The sequence below is a fragment of the Pinus tabuliformis genome, chromosome 9 (genome assembly GCF_031772625.1).
Source record: "Pinus tabuliformis cultivar Carrire ecotype Pingquan chromosome 9, CPIR1, whole genome shotgun sequence".
Lineage (NCBI taxonomy): Eukaryota > Viridiplantae > Streptophyta > Pinopsida > Pinales > Pinaceae > Pinus > Pinus tabuliformis.
In genome coordinates this window covers 1,391,650,642-1,391,675,647 of record NC_142307.1, presented here as the reverse complement: position 1 = coordinate 1,391,675,647, position 25,006 = coordinate 1,391,650,642, and the positions used below count along the sequence as shown (strand labels likewise).

General features: G+C 39.7%; 2 pseudogenes; both read left to right on the top strand.

Moving 5' to 3' along the window:
• The first annotated feature begins 15,871 nt into the window (after positions 1 to 15,871).
• Positions 15,872 to 17,939, top strand: LOC149153716 (SUMO-activating enzyme subunit 1B-1 pseudogene; annotated as a pseudogene).
• A 3,077-nt stretch (positions 17,940 to 21,016) lies between these two features.
• LOC149153715 (SUMO-activating enzyme subunit 1B-1-like) lies at positions 21,017 to 24,059 on the top strand (annotated as a pseudogene).
• The last annotated feature ends 947 nt before the right edge of the window (positions 24,060 to 25,006 follow it).

Here is a 25,006-nt window from a genome sequence, read left to right as displayed (position 1 = left end):
GCAGTACAAGGTAACAACACTTATTTCCTCAAAAGTCTTACTGAAACTGACTTGGATGAAGGTCCTGTCAATGGCAGGATGCTGAAGCACTACTTTGATTATTCCCCATGAGTGGAACCTAAAGATTCTTTGTATATATGCAGTTGTACATATTGTTTTCTGTTTTAGATTGTAAAGAGCAGTTTTCCCAAGAGATTTACCAAGCAGTAAAAGGCAAATAGAATCAGAGGTCTTCCAAATGAGAAACACACTATTTTGACACAGCAGATTTCAAAGACAAAGATGGGCAGTCAAGGAACAAGGCAATCTGACCTGCTGTTCTTGGTCTTTCAAAAGAAAAACCATCCCCATGTGGAGCCACTGTTGGATACCTATACCAATAGGTTTCATATTTCATGATTGGCAAGAGAAAGGCCAAATATGCTCTGCTTTGGTATCCCAAAGATCCCATATTTCCTAGAAAGCAAGAGCTGGGTAAAGTGTTTCAAGTATTGAGGACCTTATTTCAATTTTGTGGATGATTCAACAGTCTAATCTGGATCATGCCATGTGTTCAATTTTGAGTTATAGAATAGAGAAAGAAGTCTGTCCAAACTGTTTAATCTTGGCAGACAAGTAGTTTAGGTAGAGAAGCAAAGGTTCCCAACAGCTTAATCTGGGACCTTGGAAGAGATAAGGGTAGAAATAGATAGAGAAAAGAATAAAGAAAAAGCCAAAGAAAAGAAAAGGCAAGTAAGGGTTTGCAAGTCCAAGTGCACCCTCCAAGGAGAAACAAAAAATGCTAGGGAAATAGCTGGGTAGGTAGTTGGGGTCGCAGAAAGTGAGTCCTATCATTGCAAGAATGGTGATGATGGGCAGCAAAGTAAAAGACTACAGCAGGAGCATGACTAACTTCCCTCTTCCCCTTTATTCCATTACTAACACTCCCTTTCTTTCAGCTGAGATTTATGGAGAGAGATCATGGTTTTATGGTGGTTCTAGTTATTCAGAAGCCACATTTCTTGTCTAAGATCTTTTCATTTTGATCTACTCTCAAAACTAAATCACTTTCATATAAACTCAGTAAGATCCCCTTCATTTGCTCCCTTCATTCATATTAACACTAATTCTATTGTATAAATCCTCATATCGCCTATTCCCCTAATATTACTAACACCAAGGTGTATAAATCCCAAACTCTTATAAATACCCACCCCCTTGGCATTATAGCCAATAAAGTTACAAGTCAGGGATCAAATGACATCAGGTCATGTTGATAAACCTATGCCAAATACCCCTCTTCCTCATAAGCCAGTTCCTCTATCTCTACCCCTTTTTTTGCACATAAAACCTTTAAAAAGGGCCCTAAACCCCACCTTACCCGCTTCAAAGAGCCAAAAGAGCATAAAACCCACTTTCCGCCTGTTAGCCAAGGTTGGCGCATATAATTGTTTTTATCGAAATACATTAGAAAAGCGCTCAAAAGCATGGTTTATTTGTCTCCGCCCTCATCCGTATATTCCACACATGTCACCTCCCCGACCACCATTAGATCAAGGGCCTACAGATCCGACGGCCCTGATCGCGTTGGACCCCTTCCGACGTCTGACCGATACCTGTACTAACCTCCCGTCACATCTGCCTCGCGTCCGCCGTCCGATCAAAGTCCGTAGATCTAACGATCATCGTGACGTCGGAGCCCATCCGATGACCGATAGATATCTCCCGACGTCCGTATTTGGAGGACGTCATCCCACTGCTACGTGCCCTCACCACCATACGTCGGAGGTACTACTGACCGATACCGCCCCGTACAGGAGGCGGTGCGATATGAAACCACTGCTGGTTTCCGGATTTCCTCATCCCGCCTACCCGCGTCAGCAACGCGTCACCGCCCCGTCACCCAGGTACGCTGCCCCGTCGACCTCCCTGTCCCTCCCATTGGTCCACCTGTCCTGCCATGTCACCGCCACCGTGTACCAACCAGACAGCGCCACGTCACCTGATGACGTCAGCATGACGTCATCCGACCTTGACCCCACCCTATGACGTCATGCTGACGTCAGCACATATTCGCGCCAAAAGCGTAAAAAGGTCTATTTCACCCAAAATTTCGTGTTTTTTGGTCATTTTGCGTGTTCGTCGTTATTCTGCTCTGCATGCAAACAACGTCCAAATTGTCTACCAACCTGCTAAACTGACCAGAAGGCCTCCAGCGCACCAGTTCAACCTGCGGTCACGACCTCTGCGCGTTGTCTTACCAGGTATTCCTCATCATTCATCCTCTGTGCGCCTGCAATTATCTATTTAACGCCTTAGAGAGCTTAATGAAAGCCGAAAATCAGAAATTCACCACTGAATTCCTCAGCAAAGCCTCAAAGTTCCAATTATCACTTCGAAAAACACCGGCCGAGCCTTTCCCAGTGGCATTTTGCTAAGAAACCAGGCCCTGTCTGCGCAATCGTGGCAGGCGCATTTGAAACCAATTTTTAACATTGAAAGGTGCCAAAACAGGGCTAAGCTTCGCTCTTAATTACAAAAACAGCATTTCAACTGCTGCACACCCGGCATTTACCTCCCACTTGCATTTCCATCCCTCTACAAAGAAACTTTGCTGTTGTTACTCTGCATAGTAACACAGCCCCTGAGTAAGAGTAAAATTTGCAAAGGAAAATCATGGACCCCCCTGTAGCTCCCATAGCCCTCAATGTGGCTCCCCTGAATGTCCCTAATAGAACATTTGACACCAGAGCATTGGCAGACCTGGACTACAAGATAACAGAGGAAACGAGGAGCAGAAGCAGGTTCCATCTGCAAATATTAAACGAGATAAAGATCAAACATGAGAGGGGGACAGACATCTTGGGAATTTGGGAGTCATTCCTCCCAATATTCAAACTTCCTCAGGTTAATCAATTCCCTGAGCTTGTGCACATAGTTGCTGAACACTATGATGCATCCCAGAGAGCAGTGCTAGATGCTGAAGGTTCAATCCTGTTCCTCATTACCCCTGAAGCCATCAGGGAGATGTTGCAATTCCAAACAGAGCATAAGTTGGTCCCTCTGTCACTAGCTGATTTAATAGCACAGGGAGCCAGAACCACAGAGGCCCAAATCACTAAGGTCAACCAGCTCTTCATCAAAGCTGACACTTTGCAGATTCCTCCCATCAACTGTGTTTACCTCAATCAATTGGGCCAAGACCTGGTTGACATGATCAGTCCCATCCTGGGATATGATTCAATAGAACATATTGATGAAACAGTTATACAAATGATGCTTATGTTCTCCCCAGGAAGGAAACCAATCCACTATGATTATGCAACATACATATCAGACAAAATGCATGAACAGTTGATGAATTTGCCAAGAGAAAGAGTGTTTAGGTACACCTCCTACCTATATCATCTGCTCATATACTTCCAGCATGATAAATTCTCCTTCCCAATGAAGAGAGTAGATGCACAGGGCAATCTGAGATCAGTAGTATATTGGACATCTGTTTTCCATGTATCATGCTACTCTCCATATACCTACTGTGAGTTTATTGATCTCTTCATCCATCCAGCCTTGACTCTACTGATTGGTTCACCTCCTCCTAGACTGACAGAGGACATGAAAAGGTGCCTACATTTGTCAAAAGTATACAGTATTGGGGACTGGTATCTTTACCGACACCACACCGTTATCAGAATATATGGGTGTGAGTTACCCCCATTTAGACTACCCAAATTTGTGCCCATGAGGCTATTTGCCTTAGAATACTTCAGGCAGTTTGGCTATGTGGATATGTTCCACTTCTCAGGCAGAGGCAAGAAAGCACAGCTGAAAATCAAGAGCCAACTTGGCCATTTAGTCTACAATGAAAGGGATGAAGGGTGGAAGGAGGCAGATAGAATACTGATGGGATTTGGTTTGAAGTACAGTTTTACATGGAAACCCTATGACCCCAACAACTTCATCACAATGAGGAGACTCAAATATAAACTGTCTGCTTATGGTCATCATAGCCTCCCCAAAATTGAAAAATATGCCAATCAAAGCAAGTGGAAAAGGGGAACTCTAGAAGAAGATATAACTCAAAAAGAGCTTGATCAAAGAGCTCTGAACAATCAAAAGAAGATGGCTGACCTTGAGTTTTATGCACAGGTCCCCTCACTGCCAAGCACACAAATTGGAGCAGCAGCCTCCTCTTCAACTACTCCACAGCAAACTACAAAGGTTGCTGGAAAAGTCTCAGAAAAAGGAAAGGAAAAGCAAATGGAGGCAGAGCAAGAGCAACAGCAGGAACAGCAGCAGGAAGACATAGGACAGCAAGAGGAACAGCAGCAAGAAAAACAAGGGCAGGAGCCACCTGCCCAGCAAAAGGAAACAGTGGATACTCCTCAGACCACTGAACAAGTCATGCCTACAAGGCAAGACTCTACATTTGATGCCTCGGTCCTCCAAACCCCTCAAAAGGAGGACACATTTCTCTTGAGGAAAAGGGAAAGAGAAACTCCCTTGAAATCCTCTATCAATCAAGGAGAGAAAAGGCAAAGACTCAACGATTTTCCAGAAGAGGATATAGCCATCCGAGAAACATCGGGCATGGGCCCACCAAGTCAAGAAATTTCAGCAAGTTCCTCCCAGCAGGAACTAGACAGGACAATGGGAGGGGAAGTCACCTCCTCCAGCCAGCAGAAAGAGGAAAGAGTGAGCATAAAGCAGCAGTTCATAGACATTAAGAGAAGGAGTGACCCAATCAAAGTCCAATTATACAATCACCTACTTAACATGGCTCCTTCCAATCAGCAGAGACTCATGTCTGCTTTTGATGTAGGTGAGGGCAAACTGACAATGAGTCATTTTATGCCTACGGCACTCAAGCCACAGTCTTCTGCTGATTATCTCAGGACCAATTTAGAGGTCCTTGCCAAAGATATACACCCCATGGACAAAATTGAGTTGCATAAACAAACAGGGGAAATGGTGTATGCTTCATTGGCCGATAAGACCTTGGACAACTACAAGTTAACAAGCAGTCTGAATGCTACGGCTTCCCAGCTGGAGCTAGAGAGAGCCTCTTCTCAGGCCAAAGACAACAGGATCAAAACCCTGGAAGAAATCATCATAGAGATTGGGCACAATCCCAATGATATTAAAGGGATACAAGAGATCTTAAAAATCAGAGATGCTGATATGGCTGCACTAAGGAAGAAGATTAAACTTCCAGCCACTATCCATCCACAGACCGATGAAGTGGCAAAACAAAGGTATGAACAGGATTCCACTGCTCTGTTAATTTCTGTTTACAAAGAATTTCTGAAGGCACAAGAAAAATTGGGGCAATATGAGGCCACACAAGCACCTCTGAAAGGATCATCAACACAAGCACAAGAGGGGCAAACATCTCAGCCCCCTCCACAGGTCATTAATCTTGAGGAGACTGCTCCTACTACTGCACCTCCACCTCAGCATGTTGAACAACCAGCCACATCTACTTCAGCAGCACCCACCAGCACAGATCAGAGCTTAGACATGCAAAAGCTAAAAAGCGAAATACAAGCTTTAGAAGCACAAATGATGCAGCTGAATGAAACTAAGGAGCAGCTGGCCAAGGTGAATGAAAGGCATGACAAAACAAAAAGAGAAGTAGGAGAGAAGGCCCAAGAAATCAAAGCTCTTAAAGACAAAATCAAGGAGCTTGAGAAAGAGCTACAGCTAGATAAAATCATAGCCGAAATCAGAGCAATGATATGGTCCAATATTGGTAAGTCTATCAATAACCAGTGGCCATACATTGAGACAATCCATGAGCAACTGGAGCTCATTCCAAAAGCACAGAGGGAAATCAGAACATCAAGGGCCTTGTTGGGGAACATGCCTGAAATTGCAACCAAAATGATCAATGTGCTCAATCATAAGACCAGTTCTCAGTTGACCATCATGGGGATCGCAAACAGAACTGATACTATCCAAATGATCAAGAGGGTTCTTACTCTTAGAAATCTGATGCAAACCTTAGACAGAAGAACCCAGGATATGCAAACTGAGGTAAACAGGTTCTTTGAGAAGTTTCGGGTATTGGAAAGTAAAGGACTCCCTAGCTTGCTGAACAATGGAGGGAGATTATTCACCCATGAAGAATATGCCAAGAGAGTGAATGTTTTTGCCTCATCACAGGTAAATGAGAAAGCCAGCACCTCAGAAGATACAGGGCCTATCACAGGACAGATTTTCTATGGTAAGATAGAAAATCTACTTTTTATAATGAATGAAATGAATCATCTATTTGATGTAGCTCCCAACTTTTTCAAGTATACAGAAGCTGAAGAGACAATGCAGGCCATCCTCAAGCATCAGCTCCCTACACAGGAATGGTGGACAGATGCCATCCAGAGAATTTTGTAAACATTAAGCCATGCATCAATTTCTGTTTTTCTATAAATTCTGATAGGAAGAACAGTCAGCAAAATCAGCAGGCATCATAAAGTCAAAGCTGAGCCAACTCAGCAGATGGAGCAGCCAACAAAGCAGGAAGGACAAACACAGCTGGCAAAGCCATGAAATTCATTGCGCAGGCAAAAGTAAATGCGTACCTACAGGATCGGTACATAGTAATGTAACCGACTCAGTGACTCCTTAAAGTCAAAACAATCATCTGACAGACATAAAGGGCATTTACTCTGCATTTAATGTTGTAATAACTCCCTGTGTACTTTTTGAACACTACCGAAGATATTTTCTCTCTCTCAGATGACTCAATGCCTGAGATATTTTGTATACTTATTTCTATATAAACCCCTGCGCATGATAGAGCAAAGGTTGTTGTAATTTTCCTTTGAAGAGCTCTCGCTTGCTGTAAAAATTCTCAGAGAAATAATACAAAAGGAGAATGGAATTTCCAGAGCTTGGTGTACTTTGATGCGTTGTGATGAATGGTGAATGTTGCAGGATTCCAGAGTGTTTCATAAAACAATAAGTTTTCTCAAATCTCTGTATTACATGTTTTCGAGTCTTTTGTTCTCTTTTATCGTTCAGATGTTTTACACTTAATAGCAAAGTAAAAGAATAGTTCCAGGACTTAATCCATGATTACCCTGAACTCAAACTGAGCTATTATCCATGTTTTCCTCAGATACAGTAACAGAAGTGTAATTCTTAGTTGCTGCACTTTGAAACTATATCTTTCGCTGTGATAGACATTCCCAGGGATTCAAGTTTGCCCCTGTGACATCTGTCTTTTCTCATAACCAGTTTGGTGGAAACAGTCAACAACGAGTGAAAATTCTTGAATGCTTTCATTGTTTGTCTTACCTGTTTCCTGTTATTAATCAGAATTTGTTCTATGAAGCATCCAAATGGCCCTGTAAGTTTCACCGGTTCATCTCAAAGTTTCTAGACACCTACAGCCACAGACTCCATTGCCCAATGATACTGGACTCTCTGAATATCACATCACAAGAGATCTGAAGGAAATTCTTCAACCAAAACATAAACAAAACCTGTGCATAATAGCTAGCCTAAAACCCTATCATAAATAGTTACAAATCATAAAGAGAGAGCCCTCTCTGATCACCGTTTGGCTAGAAACAGTGATCCAAAGATTGGTTAGTGGTTACCCCGGCCGTATTCCCTTGGGAGTCATAGGGAACAACCTGGGTGTTAACAACTCGTACAAGTTTTCTTGTGATGTGGAATTACAATTTTTCTCCTAATTTAATTCAAGGGAAAATTAAATAAGGATTTTCTTGTTGCATTTTCAACGCTCCCTCTCAGCAAGAAAGGGAAAGAAAGGTATCATTACCTTGCTCTTCAATGGACCCTGCCTAAAGTTCTGCACTCCTGGGACTATTGCTTCACATCACCCCACCTCACACTTGGAGGTATGGCTGCATGTGCTCCCTCTACCCCACTTAGCCTGAAATATCCCCCTACTGGGGTCTGTTCTTGAGTGGATTTTTCCACTCTGACTCCAGGTCTTTGCTTCTACATTTTTGGCTACTCCACAACTTGTTGAGGCTACTTCTGAGGCTTCATTTTGAGAGGTAAATTATGCTCCCTCTCAACCACCAAGTATCTAACCTTTTCCTTGCTCCTCAAGTATTTGCATGCATCTTCGACCTCAAGTGCATACAGGGTCTTGACTTGCACATCGATCTACTTCACCTATCCCGTGGCAATGTGTCTAAGGAAAACCTTTCCTTTACTAAATATCACAACGTAGCCACAGTCTTCCAATACAGCGATGGAAACAAGATTCTTCTTTAGTCCTGGAAAAAACATCACATCCTTGAGTCTGATAGGGGAGTCAGAATCCCTCTGAAAAGTAACTGTATTGATATCGGTCGTGTTATACCTCCCATTGTCTCCAAACCCAATGTTTTTCTTGAGGCCTTTCTCCTTCAAGTCACTGAAGAGATCTTTACTCCCCGTCATATGGAACGAGGCACCGTTATCAAGATACCACATGCTTCCCATTATTGTGCTTTCCATACATGCAATGAGAGTAAAATCAAGTTCGAATTGTGAAGCTAGAGCTTCACCTGTTGGTGCTACTATGGGATCATTCTTACTTTCTTTCTTTTGTGGACATTTCATTGCATAGTGCCCAAATTCATGATAGTGAAAGCACTTGATGTTGGAAAAGTCTTTATTCTCTCCCTCCTCGCCTTGAGACTTCTTTCCTTTAGATTTATTTCCTTTTTTGACTAATTCAAGGTCCTCTTCCACTTCTTTGGATGAGGTCCCATATCGGTTGTCCGCATTATTTCTTCCTGCACTAAATTAGACCATAATCACTCACAACTTGGTAGCTTATCTCTACCATTAACGAAATCTTGATAATTGTACCATCTCTTTGGAAGACTCAATAGAGCTAGAGCTACCAAATCTTCTTCTGGAATAGTAATACCGACCCCTCCAAGTTCATCACAACACTGTGTAAACTTGCTTTGGTATTGCACAATTGTGTCATTCTTTTGCATCTTGATGCTTCGAAGCTTGTCCTTTAGTGCCAGCTTCATGTGGTCATTGTTTTTCTCAAACAAATTTGTCATTTTTTTCCACATCGCAAATGGAATTTCCTTCCCATGGAGATTTGAGACAATATGATCTCAAATCCCTCCAATATGATCCTTCTCACTTTAGCTACATCCTTCTTCCATTGAGCAAGATCTTTGGCATCAAATGCTGGGGGTTTTACTGCATATGTCTTGATGTAATCTAGTAGCCCATGGTTATCTAATACTGCCTCCATGAGGATCTTCCATGCCACAAAATTTTTGGTTCCTTCCAGAGCATACTCAAGCTTGAGTCTGGTGGAAGTCATCTCTTCAGTCCTAGAGAAAGCCTACAACACTGATCTTGAAATTCTAACCTCCTGCACAAAATTCAAATTATTCTCTTCTCGTGTGATTTCAACTCTGATACCATGTAGAAATTCATTGTAGATTCAAATTTCTTATGTAATTTGCTAAAACAAAAGACTTGAATCTACTCTACTCATCAGCGGAAACAATTAATTGATCGAAAAATCACGAAGCATATAAGAGAAAGAATTCAATCAATACATTACACAATGATTTCCTATGGAAAGCCACAACTAAAAACCCATGCTATATGTATATTTCATTAGTCGGAAAATATGAGAAGATTACAATGCTTTTCTCAAGCTTGAGAAACCTCTACATTATCTCTATCTGTCTCACTGCTTCCTAGATAATCCTAGGCCAATTCTTAACCAATTCTCTTCTTTCCCAAGTCCTTATTTCCTTGCATTATTTCCTTGGTAATTAGCCCCTTTTAATTGGGGAAATTCCTCAATTGGAATTGCACAATCCATCATAGGCCTTCCTCTAACTACATGCACCACCTGTACAATTTGCATGATTATACAACTAATAGTACACTTCCCTTGAACTCCAATCTCAACTGGGTAACTCTCATATCACACATGCATGAGTTGTTTATGGTTGAATTATAAGTTACCTGGTTGAAAACATGAAGTAGCACCCCACTGTTAGACCTCCTACTAGTTCCTCCATCAATTGGAACTAGTTTAATTGACTTTAACTCGGTTAAACTGAATTAATTAGTTACAACTCAAAATAAACTCAACCAGGGATCTTATAAAGTAGGATACACTCTACATGACTCAAGTTAGATCCTCAAATCAAATTAATTGAACCAACTAGGTCAAATTAACTTAGTTAACTCGTACAAGTTGTCTTGTGATGTGGAATTACAATTTTTCTCCTAATTTAATTCAAGGGAAAATTAAATCATGATTTTCTTGTTGCATTTTCTACAGCTATGTGGTTTCACAAATGCAGATTGGGCTAGGAGTCCATCAGACCGAAACAGTACACCAGGTGTAATTTTCAGCATTGGGTCCACAGTTGTTTCTTGGTACAACAGTAAGCAAAGATATGTGGCACCCAACTCAACAGAAGAACAATACATGGTTGTCAGTCAAGCAGCATGTGAGGTGATCTAGATGAGAAAGATACTTGTTGGATTGTTTGGTCATATGATGGGTCCAACTGTCATATACTGTGATAATCAGAGTTGCATCAAGCTCTCTGAAAATATTTTTTTTCATGATCAATCGAAGCTATAGATTGATATCACCATTTACAGGATTGTTTGCAGAGGCGAATAATGTTGTTGTAGTACATTCCAACATAGGAACAAGATGATGACATTTTGATAAAGGCCTTTTCAAGATGGAAGTTCGAGTTCCACAGGTGTAGGATATGGGTGGTTGATAATCCCTTTCTTTTTTAGAGGGAGTGTTGAAAAATGCAGCAACAAATTCTATTTTTTATTTTGCCTTGATTAAATAGAAAAAATTCGAATTTCCACATCATGAGACAACTTGAATGATGTTAAATTGTGGCATGGCTTGTGTCACCTAGTTTTCTCAATAAATTTGAGTTGGGGGAGTTAGAGTTGAGTTCAACATGTTTGATTGCTAATTTGTAGTAATCAAGGCCAGTTATCTTAGGTTGTTTTCAATTAAACTGTTTCCAACCTTTGGAGGAACTAGTGGAAGGTCAGTTATGTTGAAAATTTCGTAACTAGGTTCGGTATTCATTAGTATGAAATGTATTCTTGTAAATATAAAATGAAAAAAAAATTATTATTATTGAAGCATGGATTTCATGCTCAAGTTCTTTTATTTTATAGGTCAAGCACCCATTGAGTGCTTCTAGGGTTTTTTCTAGGTATAAGAGTCATTGTCATATATGGAAGACCCTATGGGCACATTTTATATTGTAAAGAAAAAAATATTTTGTCTTGAAAGTGTCAAAATACCTCCAAGATTAGGTTGGCCTAATGAGATGTCAAGTCGGCCTACATGAAGAGAAATATCCACCCTTGAACAAGCCTATATATAAAAGGAACTCATCCTCCATTTGGATCATTCTCTCACTCATATCTCATGCGAAGAAGGGAGTAGCAGAATGTCGAAGAAGGAAGTGTGAAGAAGAGAAGGACAAGGAAAGTCAAAGTGTTTGGGTCTCTCTACATTCTTCTAGGAATGCAAAATTAGGATTTTTGCACTGGGGAAGTCTAAGGTTTGATTTCATAAGCAAGAAGAGCAAGAAGGCAAGTGAAGGTATCTTAGGGTTTCCTACCAGCCCTAGGATCCATATCAAGGCAAGCGAAGTCAAGGGAAGAGAAGTTAGAGACAGAGCGAAGTATCCTAGAGAGGAAGCAGCAATTGCAGCAGTTGTTGGGCAACATAATTTCAAATTTACTGGGAGGTCGAAGATATTGTAGTTGGAGGTCGATGAAGACTTGATCTTGGAGGGTATTTGTTTGAGTCTAGGTCATGGTATTCATCAATTGAAATATCTTAAAGATAAGAAGAGATTTTCGAGTTTTCCTCTCAAGAGGAGGGGTTTTGGCCATGGCTTGCAACTTATATACTGTGTCACTGTTCTTACTGTTCTGGTAGTTGTATGATGTATTTCACATTGGAATAGTAAAGATCAAAACTAATATGTAAAAATATAACAAAAACAGTTTTCAAGTTAAGAGAATTAACATATACATTTCCCTATTGAATTCTCAACATGGAATCAGAGCTAAGGTTCTCTAAGGGCATCATGAATATCTCCTCTACAATGAAGAAGGTCATCAAAAGGATTCCAAGCCATCTCAAGAAAGGTATCAAAGAAGCATGGAGTCTCATATTCTCTTCAAAGAAGGTATCACTCAAAGAAAAGGATGAAGTACTCTTCTCAGCTCTCTTTGGGACATTCCAAGATGAAGATATCTGGGTGATTGATAGTGGTGCATCAAGACACATGACTGGTCACTCCCACCAATTGAAGACCTTGTCAAAAGGAAAATATGCATATTTTGTGGAACTTGGAGACAAAAAAATATATCCAGTGAAAGGCATTGGATCATCATCTATAAAGCTTGAAGATGGAAGCAACATCCACCTCAACAACATTCTATTCATTTCAGGTTTGCACAAAAATCTACTTTCTATTTCAATCTTAGAAGATAAAGGAGATAAAGTAGCTTTCAATGATGGAAAAGTAGTTGTATGGGCTAAAGGCACAAGCATAAAACAAGCAAAAGTAATTGGCATTCAAGAAGGAAGGCTCTAAATATTAATATCTTCTGTAAATCATGCCCTAGTCCACACGGATATTAGTCCATGTGAACTTTGGCACTGAAGGTTCGGTCATTTAAATTTGAAGATTCTACCAACTCTAAATTTCATAGTAGATGGAATACCAAATCTAAAGGAGGATCATGAAGGTGTCTCCAAAGGATGTGCATTATGCAATAATACCAAGAGACCATTTGGAAGCAGTGCTTCACCGTCAAAATAAATCTTGGATCTTATTCACTCGGATGCATGTGACCCTATGTCTCCCAAATCACTTGGAGGTCATATTTATTATGTCACATTCATGGATCATCATTAAATAAATACCTGGGTTTACATAATGAAAACCAAGGATGAAGTATTTACTAAATTTCAAGCATTCAAAGCAGAAGTGGAGAACCTTACAGAAATAAGAATCAAGATACTAAGATCTGATAATGGAGGAGAATATACATCCAAAGAGATTATAAAATTTTGCAAGGAATCTGGGATTAAGAGGAGCTGATAATTCCATATAATCCCGAACAAAACGGAGTTGCATAAAGAAATAACTAATCCATTGAATAAAGTGTAAAGGAAATGTTACACAATCAAGATCTATCGAAGTTTCTGTGGGGTGAGGCAACAAAGGCAACAATCTACATACAAAATCGATATCCTCACAGAACTCTAGACAACAAGACTCTGAAAGAAATGTTTAATGGGAAGAAGCCATATGTGGATCATCTTTGAATCTATGGGTGTCATGTATATACATATACCTAAAGAAAAAAGAAATAAGTTGGATCCTTCTAGTGTGAAAGGTACATTTTTTGGATATAGTAACTCATATAAAGCCTATAAAATCGACAAGAAAGATGAACATCACATTGAAGTTAGTCATGATGTCATATTTGATGAAAGCATAACATTCAAGAAATTAAAATACTTTCTATAGATTTTGATGATGAAGAACTTCCTATATTTGAGGAAGAAGAAGGATCTCACCGTGAGGAAGAAGGACCTAGTGAACCTGTTCAACCTGTGGTCATTAGAGAAACAAGGAAAAGACCTAACTACTTGAATTCTACACTAATTGATGCAAAAGCTCACAGGGCAGCTCAAGGGTCATTTAGAAAAAATTTAAAGACCCAACAGATATTTTCAGTATGTTGCATACATGACGAAGTTAATAGAAGCAGAACCATCAACATTTTATGAGGCTATAAAACATTGAGAATCAAAATATGCCATGAAGGAGGAATATCAATCTATAATGAAGAATGGAGTATGGGAGATTGTACCTGTTAGTTCCAGTCTTCGCAGCCTATCACCAGGGATCAACATGAGCTCTTACTATGTTTGGTTTTGTTAGATGTTTTACACATGATCTTCAGGGAAAAACATGTCATTAGTGTGTCCATCGGAAGCAGCTCGAAAAGAGATTTCCAACGGTATATCACACTCCCAAAACCGGCTCCCGGATCAAAAGATACGACCGAATGAATGGTTGACTCAAAGGCCTCCCGTGCAGTAGTTTAGGTATTGAATGATCCAGAGGAAGCTAGGAGATGTTAGTGGCTGGACTGTCATAGAGAAGGAGAGAACATAGCATTTGAATCTCTGTTACCGTGCTGCTAATTCTCATCTCAACATATGGCGAGATTGTTTCTCTACTTTGATTGAAAGAGATATCCTGTGCGGAGGGAACTGTACATTGTTGATAGGGATATTGCTGGTGAAAAGTTTATAGTTGCTGGTCGCATGTTCCTTGAGAGGAATTACTTGAAGATTTATATATGTTCATTCAGTTTTTGCTGTCATCCTTACTTACATCTCTTCCAAGCTTTTCAACTCAAAGAATACTTGACATGTCAAATAAATGAAAAGATCCTCCTTTGCCAGAGGGTCCGATGGATCTTTTCATTGGGGTCCTTTCTTCAAGTAATCACTTTCCAAATCGCATGGCTGTGAGGAAGACATGAATATTTTTGAGCCAACGTTTGTGAGCCAAGCTATCTTCATTCGTCTTAACATTCGTCCTAACATTATCTTCATGGTCATTCCCTGAGTTTATATTATTTGTCAAATAGATTGTTTTATAGGAGGGTCATGATCCCTGAATGTACCAGCAAGGGTGGCAAAGATTGTTCCAAATTTTTGTTATATGTTATATCAAACGGAAAACTCTCTTCAGTGAAATCAACTGCTTCTTTAGAGTCAAGCAGGGCCAGCAACGAAATTATCTCGAGGACTTGCAATTTTCAAAAATAGGCAGAAACTTTAGTTGGAAAATTAACCACACTTCTTGATTTTGAAAATATCAAGAGTAAAATGGGAATCAAGATGACTAGTGAGGACAGCGATGAGCGATCTCCATCATTTGATAATTATTCAGGCACATCCTCACTGCCAAACACGTCTATAAAGTCACAGCTTGAAAATGATCTAGAAAAGTTGGAGTTTGAACTGAAACGGCTTCGTGAGATGTACAGCCAAGCATGTGAAGAAACAGTCAGCACACAAAATGCCAGAGAGATTGCACATTTAGAGAATGGAAGAGCTAAAGAAAGTGGAAGCAACCAAGGAAAGAGAGGAATTTGTAGGCGTAATAGATGTAAAAGAGAAAGCAAGGCATGACGTAGACATGAAGGAGCTCCAAAATTTCTGTTCCCAAGATGCAATAACCAGACAAGGTTAGATACCCCCAATCAGGATACAAAACTTTCCCTGGCTTCAAAGGAATATGGCGCATTGACTTCTGTCGATCCAAGTTTTAGCTTTGGAAGAAACACATTCTCCAGTGGTCCATGTGGAACCTATTTCTTAAGTAAATTATTTGATTGTGGGTTGAAGCCTAGGTTTATTTCATTTCAAGAGATTCAAAAACACACCCACAATCGAAATCTTGTTAGACACTTTAGTTCAAAAAGCAATGGCCGAAATAGCAATGAGGAGAAACATGTTCCTGTAAACAATGGCGGGAAACTAGATAAAAATAAGAGAGAGGTTACTGCTGATTCTGTTGGCAAAACACAAATTGAGAAATATGAATTGACTAGTCATGGATCAAATGATCATGCTCGTTTGGGGGAAAAAAAATCAGCAGGAATGGCTTCAGAATGAGAGACTTTTTTTCAAACCAAGAAACGAGAGTCACCCTTTCTATCCAAGAAGTCAAGGTTTCAGAAGGAAATTTTGCGCAGATTGGTGCCCTAGCAAAATATCAATGTGTCATGGGAAATGTTTCCCTATTTCTTGGAGGGACATATTAAAGATACTTTAAAGGAATGTGCAATGGCCCATTTGAAACGTCACAAATTTGTTGCTCATTATGGTTCACGTTTGAGTTCTTCAAGCTGCATGATCCTATTACAGAGCATACCAGGAACAGAGCTATATCGAGAGAGATTATTGAAGGCCCTTGCACATCATTTACAAGTTCCATTGTTAATTCTTGCGCCCCATGATTTTGGTGAAGAAGGTGCATCGGAAGTTGAGACTGATGATGAAAATGAAACTGGTGAAATCAGGGAAGAATGTTCATCAGAGTCAGAAGTAGATGATGAGAATTATGCAAGCAATGAAGAAGACTGGGCAAGCAGTGAATCGAAAGAAGATGGTAGCAATGTAGATGACAAGGATCCAAAATCTATTGCCACAGCTCTGAGGAAACTTGCTCCTTATGGATTGGAAGGTTTTGAAAAGAGAGTTTCAAGTGAGGATTGTGAAGATGAAAAATGTTCTTCAAAACAAAATGACAATACAGAGTCATCGCAGCAATCAAAATGTGCTTTTAAGAAAGGTGATCGAATAAAATATGTTGGAGTGCATGAACATGGCACAGAGAAGAATAGGGTAATTTTGGGGAAGATACCTATGCGGCTTGGTCCAAACAATGCTTACACTTACATCAATGGAAGGTCTTTGAGTAGAAGTCAACATCAAGATGTGTCAGCACCCCAATGAGCTTCTGCTACAATATTTGTTTAAGACAGAGTGTAAAATCATGCTTGGAATTGTCAATGAAAGGATAAATTTCCAAGTCTCTCCTGGACAACCATGTGGTCCATATTCGAGTGAAGGAGAAGTCATAACATTAACAGGAAATAGTCAAGAGGCTGTTGAACAGATAAATTAAAAAAAGAAAAGATTAGTTGGGGGATACTAGAAGACTCTTTGGAAGAGAGACTTGAGAAGGAAATTTTAGTTGCAAAGGCTGATAAAACTAAAGCCGAAGCCAAAGAAGGAGATGGAATCCAAGGGTGAGAGCTGAAGGCCCAGCTCAGTTTCCCTGCATCCATAACACACAAAAAATCGAGTCAAGATAACCGAAGGAGGTAGCACTGCGCATAGCTCTGTGGCGCTGCGCTTCTAGAAGTGTGGCACTACACTTAGAGCCAAGTGCTGCGCGTAGGGCCATTCTAAAAAAACAAAGTTCTGTAGGTGCCCGTCATTTAGCAGAAGGCCCTTACCTGACCAAAAATACAGCCAGATTCCTTAGGACATGAGGAAATCGATGTTGCTACATTTGCTGATTGGGGTTCAAATACGATAACCGGTTGTTGCCTTCAATAGGAATGGAGAGGTATTGAATGACCAGGAAATTGTTGTCTATGATCGTCAAATCCATGTCTGGGGTGTTGATGCACAAAGTAGATTAAGCAAATCTCGTGTTTTGGTTATTGGAATGACTAGAATGGTTGCAGAGCTATGCAAGAAAATAGTCTTGACAGGTATTGGTAATTTGACGTTGATGGATGATAGTCCAGTTACAGCAAAAACTTCATCAGCAAATTTTTTCTTTTGATTCTTGCTGAGGTATCCAATCACAAGGGAAAATCGATTGTTGAAGTCTGTCGGGAATCATGAAGAGATTTCATTTCTATGGTCCATGTCTCTGTTTAAAAAAGGCAGTGTGAAAGATCTATCTGCTGATTTTCTCGACAGTTTTGATGTTGTTGTTCTTGGGCACACCTCAGTTATTGTGAAAAAATCAAGTTAATGAGACATACCGCAAAAGGCCACAAATAATTGCATTTTATTTAGTAGATTGTAGAGGTAGTTGTGGAGAAATATTTGTTGAATTGTAAAACCACATATACACTTAGGAAAACAGGAAGACGTTGTTGCTTCTCAAATTTGCTTTCCAAGCTTAGAGGAGTCTGTGTTAGTTCGTTGGAGCAGTCTTCCTAGAAAGACAACTAAGTTCTATTGTGCTCTAAAAATTATTGAAGAGTTTTAGCAAGCTAAGGGTCGACAACCAGGTCATGTCTCATCTGCAGATTTGGAATCTGTACTGAGCCTCCAGAAGAAAACATCAAGGCAATGCCATGTAAAGATTTGTGTCATCATTATATGCTAAGAGCATGGTAATGGTATTGAAAAGGCATGCGGTTGCATTCAAGCAGTGTAGACCTCTATAGTAGATAAGCTTAGCAATAGGTGGTCACCAATACAAATGGTAGTCAGAGAGCATCCAAGAAGGGAGAAGAAAAGTAGGTTGATCTAACAACTCCAAAATTCATGCAGGCAGGTGCAAGGTGGCAGTCAAAGGGCAGATTTTGTGGAATTCCACCCTTAAAGGAAGCAGATCTTGACCAAAATTCACTAATTTTGGTTTTCAAAACAACTCTATTTGCCATAGTTCATGAGAGCTTTATTGAAAATTGTTTAGTTTTAATATCATTTTATGATAGGATTTTATTATTAATTGTATTTTTTATTTTATTTTTTATTTCCTATGTTGAGGAAATTTAAAATGATTTTGTAATATTATAAATAGGATTAGTTTTAAGATGTAGAGGTTTGATTTTGGCAGCAGAGAGGTTGCTTGGTACTGTGTAAAATTTCCTGAATATCATTTTAATAAAACAGTTTTCTGCCCTTTGGACTTGGGATTCATCACGGTGCTTAAATGTCCAGTATGTTTTTCTCATAAATTCATTTACACATTTTGTTTTTCTACCTTGTTACAGCATTATCTAAGTGATATTTTAGGAATCCATCCCCTATGATGCTCCTTTCATGATGATTTTGTTGTTAGATGTAGTGGTTGTTTTTGTAGAATTCATCCTTGGTTAGATGCTCTGTTGAGAAACCCTGTGTTTCTCGTTCGTCTAAAGCTTCTCCTAGAGATCCATCCCTATTTGATGCCTGCAGGGAAGCGGGCTTTCTCCCCTCTATTCTTCTCTCATTTGCAATCTTCTATCTGGCTGAACATGGTACTTAATTTGCCCCAAGTTTTCCGGCAGAAACTGGCATTGACTCCATAGCCCAATCATCCTTTCTCTTGTTGTTTCGACCCAAAACCTTTCAAACAAATCCCCGCACTCCATAGCTAGCCTAAAATTTCATTTATTGCAGCCACGTTTTGTTGGCAAAGAGAGATCCCTCTCTAGTTTGGCAGGGCTAGATGCCAGATCAAAAGCTTGGTCTATGGTTACCTTGCAATTTCCTTTTCTCAGCCTTGAGGTTGATTCTGAGTGCTAACATATTGGCACCGTTGCCGGGGACGAGGTGACAAATCTTCTCTAGGAAAGATCGTTCAAGTTGTAGATCTGGTTGTTGATGGTGGAAAATAGTCAGACACATATGAAGGCTGAAATCATCTACCTGACGACTCCATTGTTCAAGATCCGAAGCTTCAAAGTTCAGAGCGACTTCACTGCCAACGAATCTAGAATCCAGATTTCAGAACATTGATGGTAATCACCAATGACACGGTATGTGGCAAATCTTGTGTTGTGAAGCTTTCAAAGAAGTTAGAGACCAGTTAGTAGATATTGAAATAGATGAAGTATTTCTCATTACTGTGCTTCAATGTTTGAGATCTCCGAAGTTTCCTCCTAAAGCTAAAACTGGTTTCTTTGAGTTAGTTGTTGAAAAATTTGAGAAGGCGATTCAGTATTTAAATGATCAGATCCAATCATATGAATTCCGAGATCCCAAAAAGTTCTTGGAAACTCTTCCTCCTTCAAAACAAGAAACAATAGGGCTGCTCGTGGATGTTTGCATTGACAGTTTGCAGTTCGAGGTTTGCGTTGAGGAGTTAGGGCAGAAAACATAGCCTGGTTTCTTTGATCCTATTGTCGCATATATGGAGTATTTTTTCAGTTTGAATGATAAGTCAGATTGTCTTTCGCACAGCCAAATTCAGTTTGTGCATGGATGGCTATCAGCATTTATATTTGTGTCCTAGTTCAAGCACTTCCTAGCAGCATCATTGTCACGGTTGCTTAATTGGTTGGTCCGGCATTACAGCATTACTTGATTTATTGATTTTGCTGCAAAGTAGGGTAGGTTTGTGTATAAATAAGCTGCTCGAGGTAGAATTTCAGTTTTCGGTATTTGTTTATGTACAGGTTGTCTTGACACCTCCAAGGAGTTTCCATCCCCAATAAGGCCGATGTTAGTTCCAGTCTTCGCAGCTTGTCACCAGGGATCAACATGAGCTCTTACTATGTTTGGTTTTGTTAGATGTTTTTCACATGATCTTTAGGGAAAAACATGTCATTAGTGTGTCCATCGTAAGCATCTTGGAAAGAGCTTTCCAATGGTATATCACAATCCCAAAAGCGCCTCCTGGATCAAAAGATACAGCTAAATGAATGGTTGACTCAAAGGCCTCCTGTGTAGCAGTTCAGGTATTGAATGATCTAGGGGAAGCTAGGAGATGTCAGTGGCTGGACTGTCATAGAGAAGGAGAGAACATAGCATTTGAAGGTCTGTTACTGTGCTGCTAATTCTCATCTCAACATATGGTGAGCTTGTTTCTCTGCTTTGGTTGAAAGAGATATCCTGTGCAAAGGGCACTGTACATTGTTGACAGGGATATTGCTGGTGAAAAGTTTACAGCTGCTGGTCTCATGCTCCTAGAGAGGAATTACTTGAAGATTTATATATGTTCATTTAGTTTTTGCTGTCATCCTTACTTACATCTCTTCCAAGCTTTTCAACTCAAAGAATACTTAACATTTCAAATAAATGAAAAGCTCCTCCTTTGCCAGAGGGTCCGATAGATATTTTCATTGGGGTCCTTTCTGCAAGTAATCACTTTGCAGAGCGCATGGCTGTGAGGAAGACATGGATATTTTTGAGCCAATTTTTGTGAGCCAAGCTATCTTCATTCGTCTTAACATTTGTCCTAACGTTATCTTCATGATCGTTCCCTGAGTTTATAATATTTGTCAAATAGATTGTTTTATAGGAGGGTCATGGTCCCTGAATGTACCAGCAAGGGTGGCAAAGATTGTTCCAAGTTTTTGTACTGTATATGTTATATCAAAAGGAAAACTCTCTTCAGTGAAATCAGCTGCTTCTTTAGAGTCAAGCAGGGCCAGCAACGAAATTATCTCGAGGACTTGCAATTTTCAAAAAGAGGCAGAACCTCTAGTTGGGAAATCAACCACGCTTCTTGATTTTGAAAATATCAAGAGTAAAATGGGAATCAGGATGACTAGTGAGGACAATGATGAGCGATCTCCATCATTTGATAATTATTCAATCACATCCTCACTGCCAAACACGTCTATAAAGTCACAGCTTGAAAACAAGCTAGAAAAGTTGGAGTTTGAACTGAAACGGCTTCGTGAGATGTACAGCCAAGCATGTGAAGAAACAGTCAGTCCATAAAACGCCATAGAAATTGCACATTCAGAGAATGGAATAGCTAAAGAAAGTGGAAGCAACAAAGGAAAGAGAGGAATTTGTAGGCGTAATAGATGCAAAAGAGAAAGCAAGGCATGATGTAGACATGAAGGAGCTCCAAAATTTCTATTCCCAAGATGCAATAGTCAGACAGGGTTAAATACCCCCAATTGGGATACAGAACTTTCCCTGGCTTCAAAGGAAGATGGCGCATTGACTTCTGTCTGTCCAAGTTTTAGATTTGGAAGAAATACATTCTCTAGTGGTCCGTGTGGAACCTATTTCTTAAGTAAATTATTTGATTGTGGGTTGAAGCCTAGGTTTATTTCATTTCAAGAGATTCAAATACACACCCACAATCGACATCTTGTTAGACACTTTAGTTCAAAAGGGAATGGACAAAATAGAAACAAGGAGAAGCATGTTCCTGTAAACAATGGCGGGGAACCAGATAAAAATAAGGGAGAGGTTACTGCTAATTCTGTTGGCAAAACGCAAATTGAGAAATATGAATTGACTAGTCCTGGATCAAATGATCATGCTCGTTTGGGGGAACAAGATCAGTAGGAATGGCTTCAGAACGAGAGAATTTTTTTCAAACCAAGAAACGAGAGTCACCCTTTCTATCCATGAAGTCAAGGTTTCGGAAGGAAATTTTGTGCAGATTGGTGCCCTGGCAGAATATCAATGTGTCATGGGAAATGTTTCCCTATTTCTTGGAGGGACATATTAAAGATACTTTAAAGGAATGTGCAATGGACCATTTAAAACATCACAAATTTGCTGCTCATTATGGTTCACGTTTGAGTTCTTCAAGCTGCATGATCCTATTACAGAGAATACCAGGAACAGAGCTATATCGAGAGAGATTAGTGAAGGCCCTTGCACATAATTTACAAGTGCCATTGTTAATTCTTAACAGTAGTGCCCTTGTGCCCCATGATTTTGGTGAAGAAGGTGCATCAGAAGGTGAGACTAATGATGAAAATGAAACTGGTGAAATTGGGGAAGAATGTTCATCAGAGTCATAGGTAGATGATGAGAATGATGCAAGCAATGAAGAAGACTGGGCAAGCAGTGAAGCGAAAGAAGATGGTAGCTATGTAAATGACAAGTATCCAAAATCTGTTGCCACGGCTCTGAGGAAACTTGCCCCTTATGGATTGGAAGGTGTTGAAAAGAGAGTTTCAAGTGAGGGTTGTGAAGATGAAAAATGTTCTTCAAAACAAAATGACAATACAGAGTCATCGCAGCAATCAAAATGTGCTTTTAAGAAAGATGATCAAATAAAATATGTTGGAGTGCATGAACATGGCATAGAGAAGAATAGGGTAATTTTAGGGAAGATACCTACGCAGCTTGGTCCAACCAATGCTTACACTTACATCAATGGAAGGTCTTTGAGTAGAATTCAACATCAAGATGTGTCAGTACCCCAATGAGCTTCTGCTACAATATTTGTTTAAGACAGAGTGTAAAATCATGCTTGGAATCATCAATGAAAGGATAAATTTCCAAATCTCTCCTGGACAACCATGTGGTCCATATTCGAGTGAAGGAGAAGTCATAACATTAACAGGAAATAGTCAAGAGGCTGTTGAATAGATAAATTAAAAAAAGAAAAGATTCGTTAGGGGATACTGGAAGACTCTTTGGAAGAGAGACTTGAGAAGGAAATTTTAGCTACAAAGGCTCATAAAATTGAAGTCAAAGCCAAAGAAGGAGATGGAATCCAAGGATGAGAGCCGAAGGCCCAGCTCAGTTTCCCTGCATCCATAACATGCAAAAAATCGAGTCAAGCTAACCAAAGGAGGTAGCGCTGCACGTAGCTCTGTGGCACTGTGCTTCTGGAAGTGTGGCGCTGCGCTTAGAGCCAAGCGCTACGTGTAGGGCCATTCTAAGAAAACAAAGTTCTATAGGTGCCCATCATTGAGCAGAAGGCCCTTACCTGACCTAAAAGACAGCTAGATTCCTTGGGACACGAGGAAATCGACGTTGCTACATTTGCTGATGGGGGTTAAAATACGATAACCGGTTGTTGCCTTCAACAAGAATGGAGGGGTATTGAATGACCAGGAAACTGCTATCTATGATCTTCAAATCCGTGTCTAGGGTGTTGATGCACAAAGTAGATTAAGCAAATATCGTTTTTTGGTTATTGGAATGACTAGAATGGTTGCAGAGCTATGCAAGAAAATAGTTTTGGCAGGTATTGGTAATTTGACATTGATCGATGATAGTCCAGTTACAGCAAAAACTTCATCAGTAATTTTTTTTTTTATTCTTGCTGAGGTATCCAATCACAAGGGAAAATCGATTGCTGAAGTCTGCTGGGAATCATTAAGATATTTCAATTCTATGGTCCATGTCTTTGTTGAAAAAAGGCAGTGTGAAAGATCTATCTGCTAATTTTCTTGACAATTTTGATGTTGTTGTTCTTGGGCGCACCTCAGTTATTGTAAATAAAGCAGGTTAATGAGACGTGCTGCAAAAGGCCACAAATAATTGCATTTTATTCAGTAGATTGTAGAGGTAGTTGTGGAGAAATATTTGTTGAATTGTAAAACCACATATACACTCAGGAAAACAGGAAGACGTTGTTGCTTCTCAAATTTTCTTTCCAAGCTTAGAGGAGTCTGTGTTAGTTCACTAGAGCAGTCTTCCTAGAAATACAACTAAGCTCTATTGTGCTCTAAAAATTATTGAAGAGTTTGAGCAAGCTGACGATTGACAACCAAGTCATGTCTCATCTACAGATTTGGAATCTATGCTAAGCCTCCAGAAGAAAACATCAAGGCAATGTCATGTAAATATTTGTGTCATCATTATATGCTAAGAGCATGGTAATGGTATTGAAAAGGCATGCAGTTGCATTCAAGTAGTGTAGACCTCTATAGTAGATAAGCTTAGCGGTAGGTGGTACCAGTACAAATGGTAGTCAGAGAGCATCCAAGAAGGGAGAAGAAAAGTAGGTCAATCTAACAACTCCAAAATTTGTGCAGGCAGGTGCAAGGTGGCAGTCAAAGGGCGGATTTTGTGGGATTCCACCCTTAAAGGAAGCAGATCTTGACCAAATTCACTAATTTTGGTTTTCAAAACAACTCTATTTTCCATAGTTCACGAGAGCTTTATTAAATATTGTTTAGTTTTAATATCGTTTTATGATAGGATTTTATTATTAATTGTATTTTTTATTTTATTTTTTATTTCCTATGTTGAGGAAATTTAAAATGATTTTGTAATATTATAAATAGGATTAGTTTTAAGATGTAGAGGTTTGATTTTGGTAGCAGAGAGGCTTCTTGGTACTGTGTAAAATTTCCTGAATATCATTTTAATAAAGTAGTTTTCTGCCCTTTGGACTTGGGATTCATCACGATGCTTAAATGTCCAATATGTTTTTCTCATAAATTCATTTACACATTTTGTTTTTCTACCTTGTTACAGCATTATCTAAGTGATATGTTAGGAATCCATCCCCTATGATGCTCCTTTCATGATGATTTTGCTATTAGATGTAGTGGTTGTCTTTGCAGAATTCATCCTTGGTTAGATGCTCTGTTGAGCAACCCTGTGTTTCTCATTCGTCTAAAGCTGCTCTTGGAGATCCATCCCTGTTTGATGCCTGCAAGGTAGCGGGCTTTCTCCCCTCTATTCTTCTCTCATTTGCAATCTTATATCTGGCTAAACATGGTACTTAATTTCCCCAAGTTTTCCGACAAAAACTGGCATTGACTCCATAGCCCAATCATCCTTTCTCTTGTTGTTTCGACCCAAAACCTT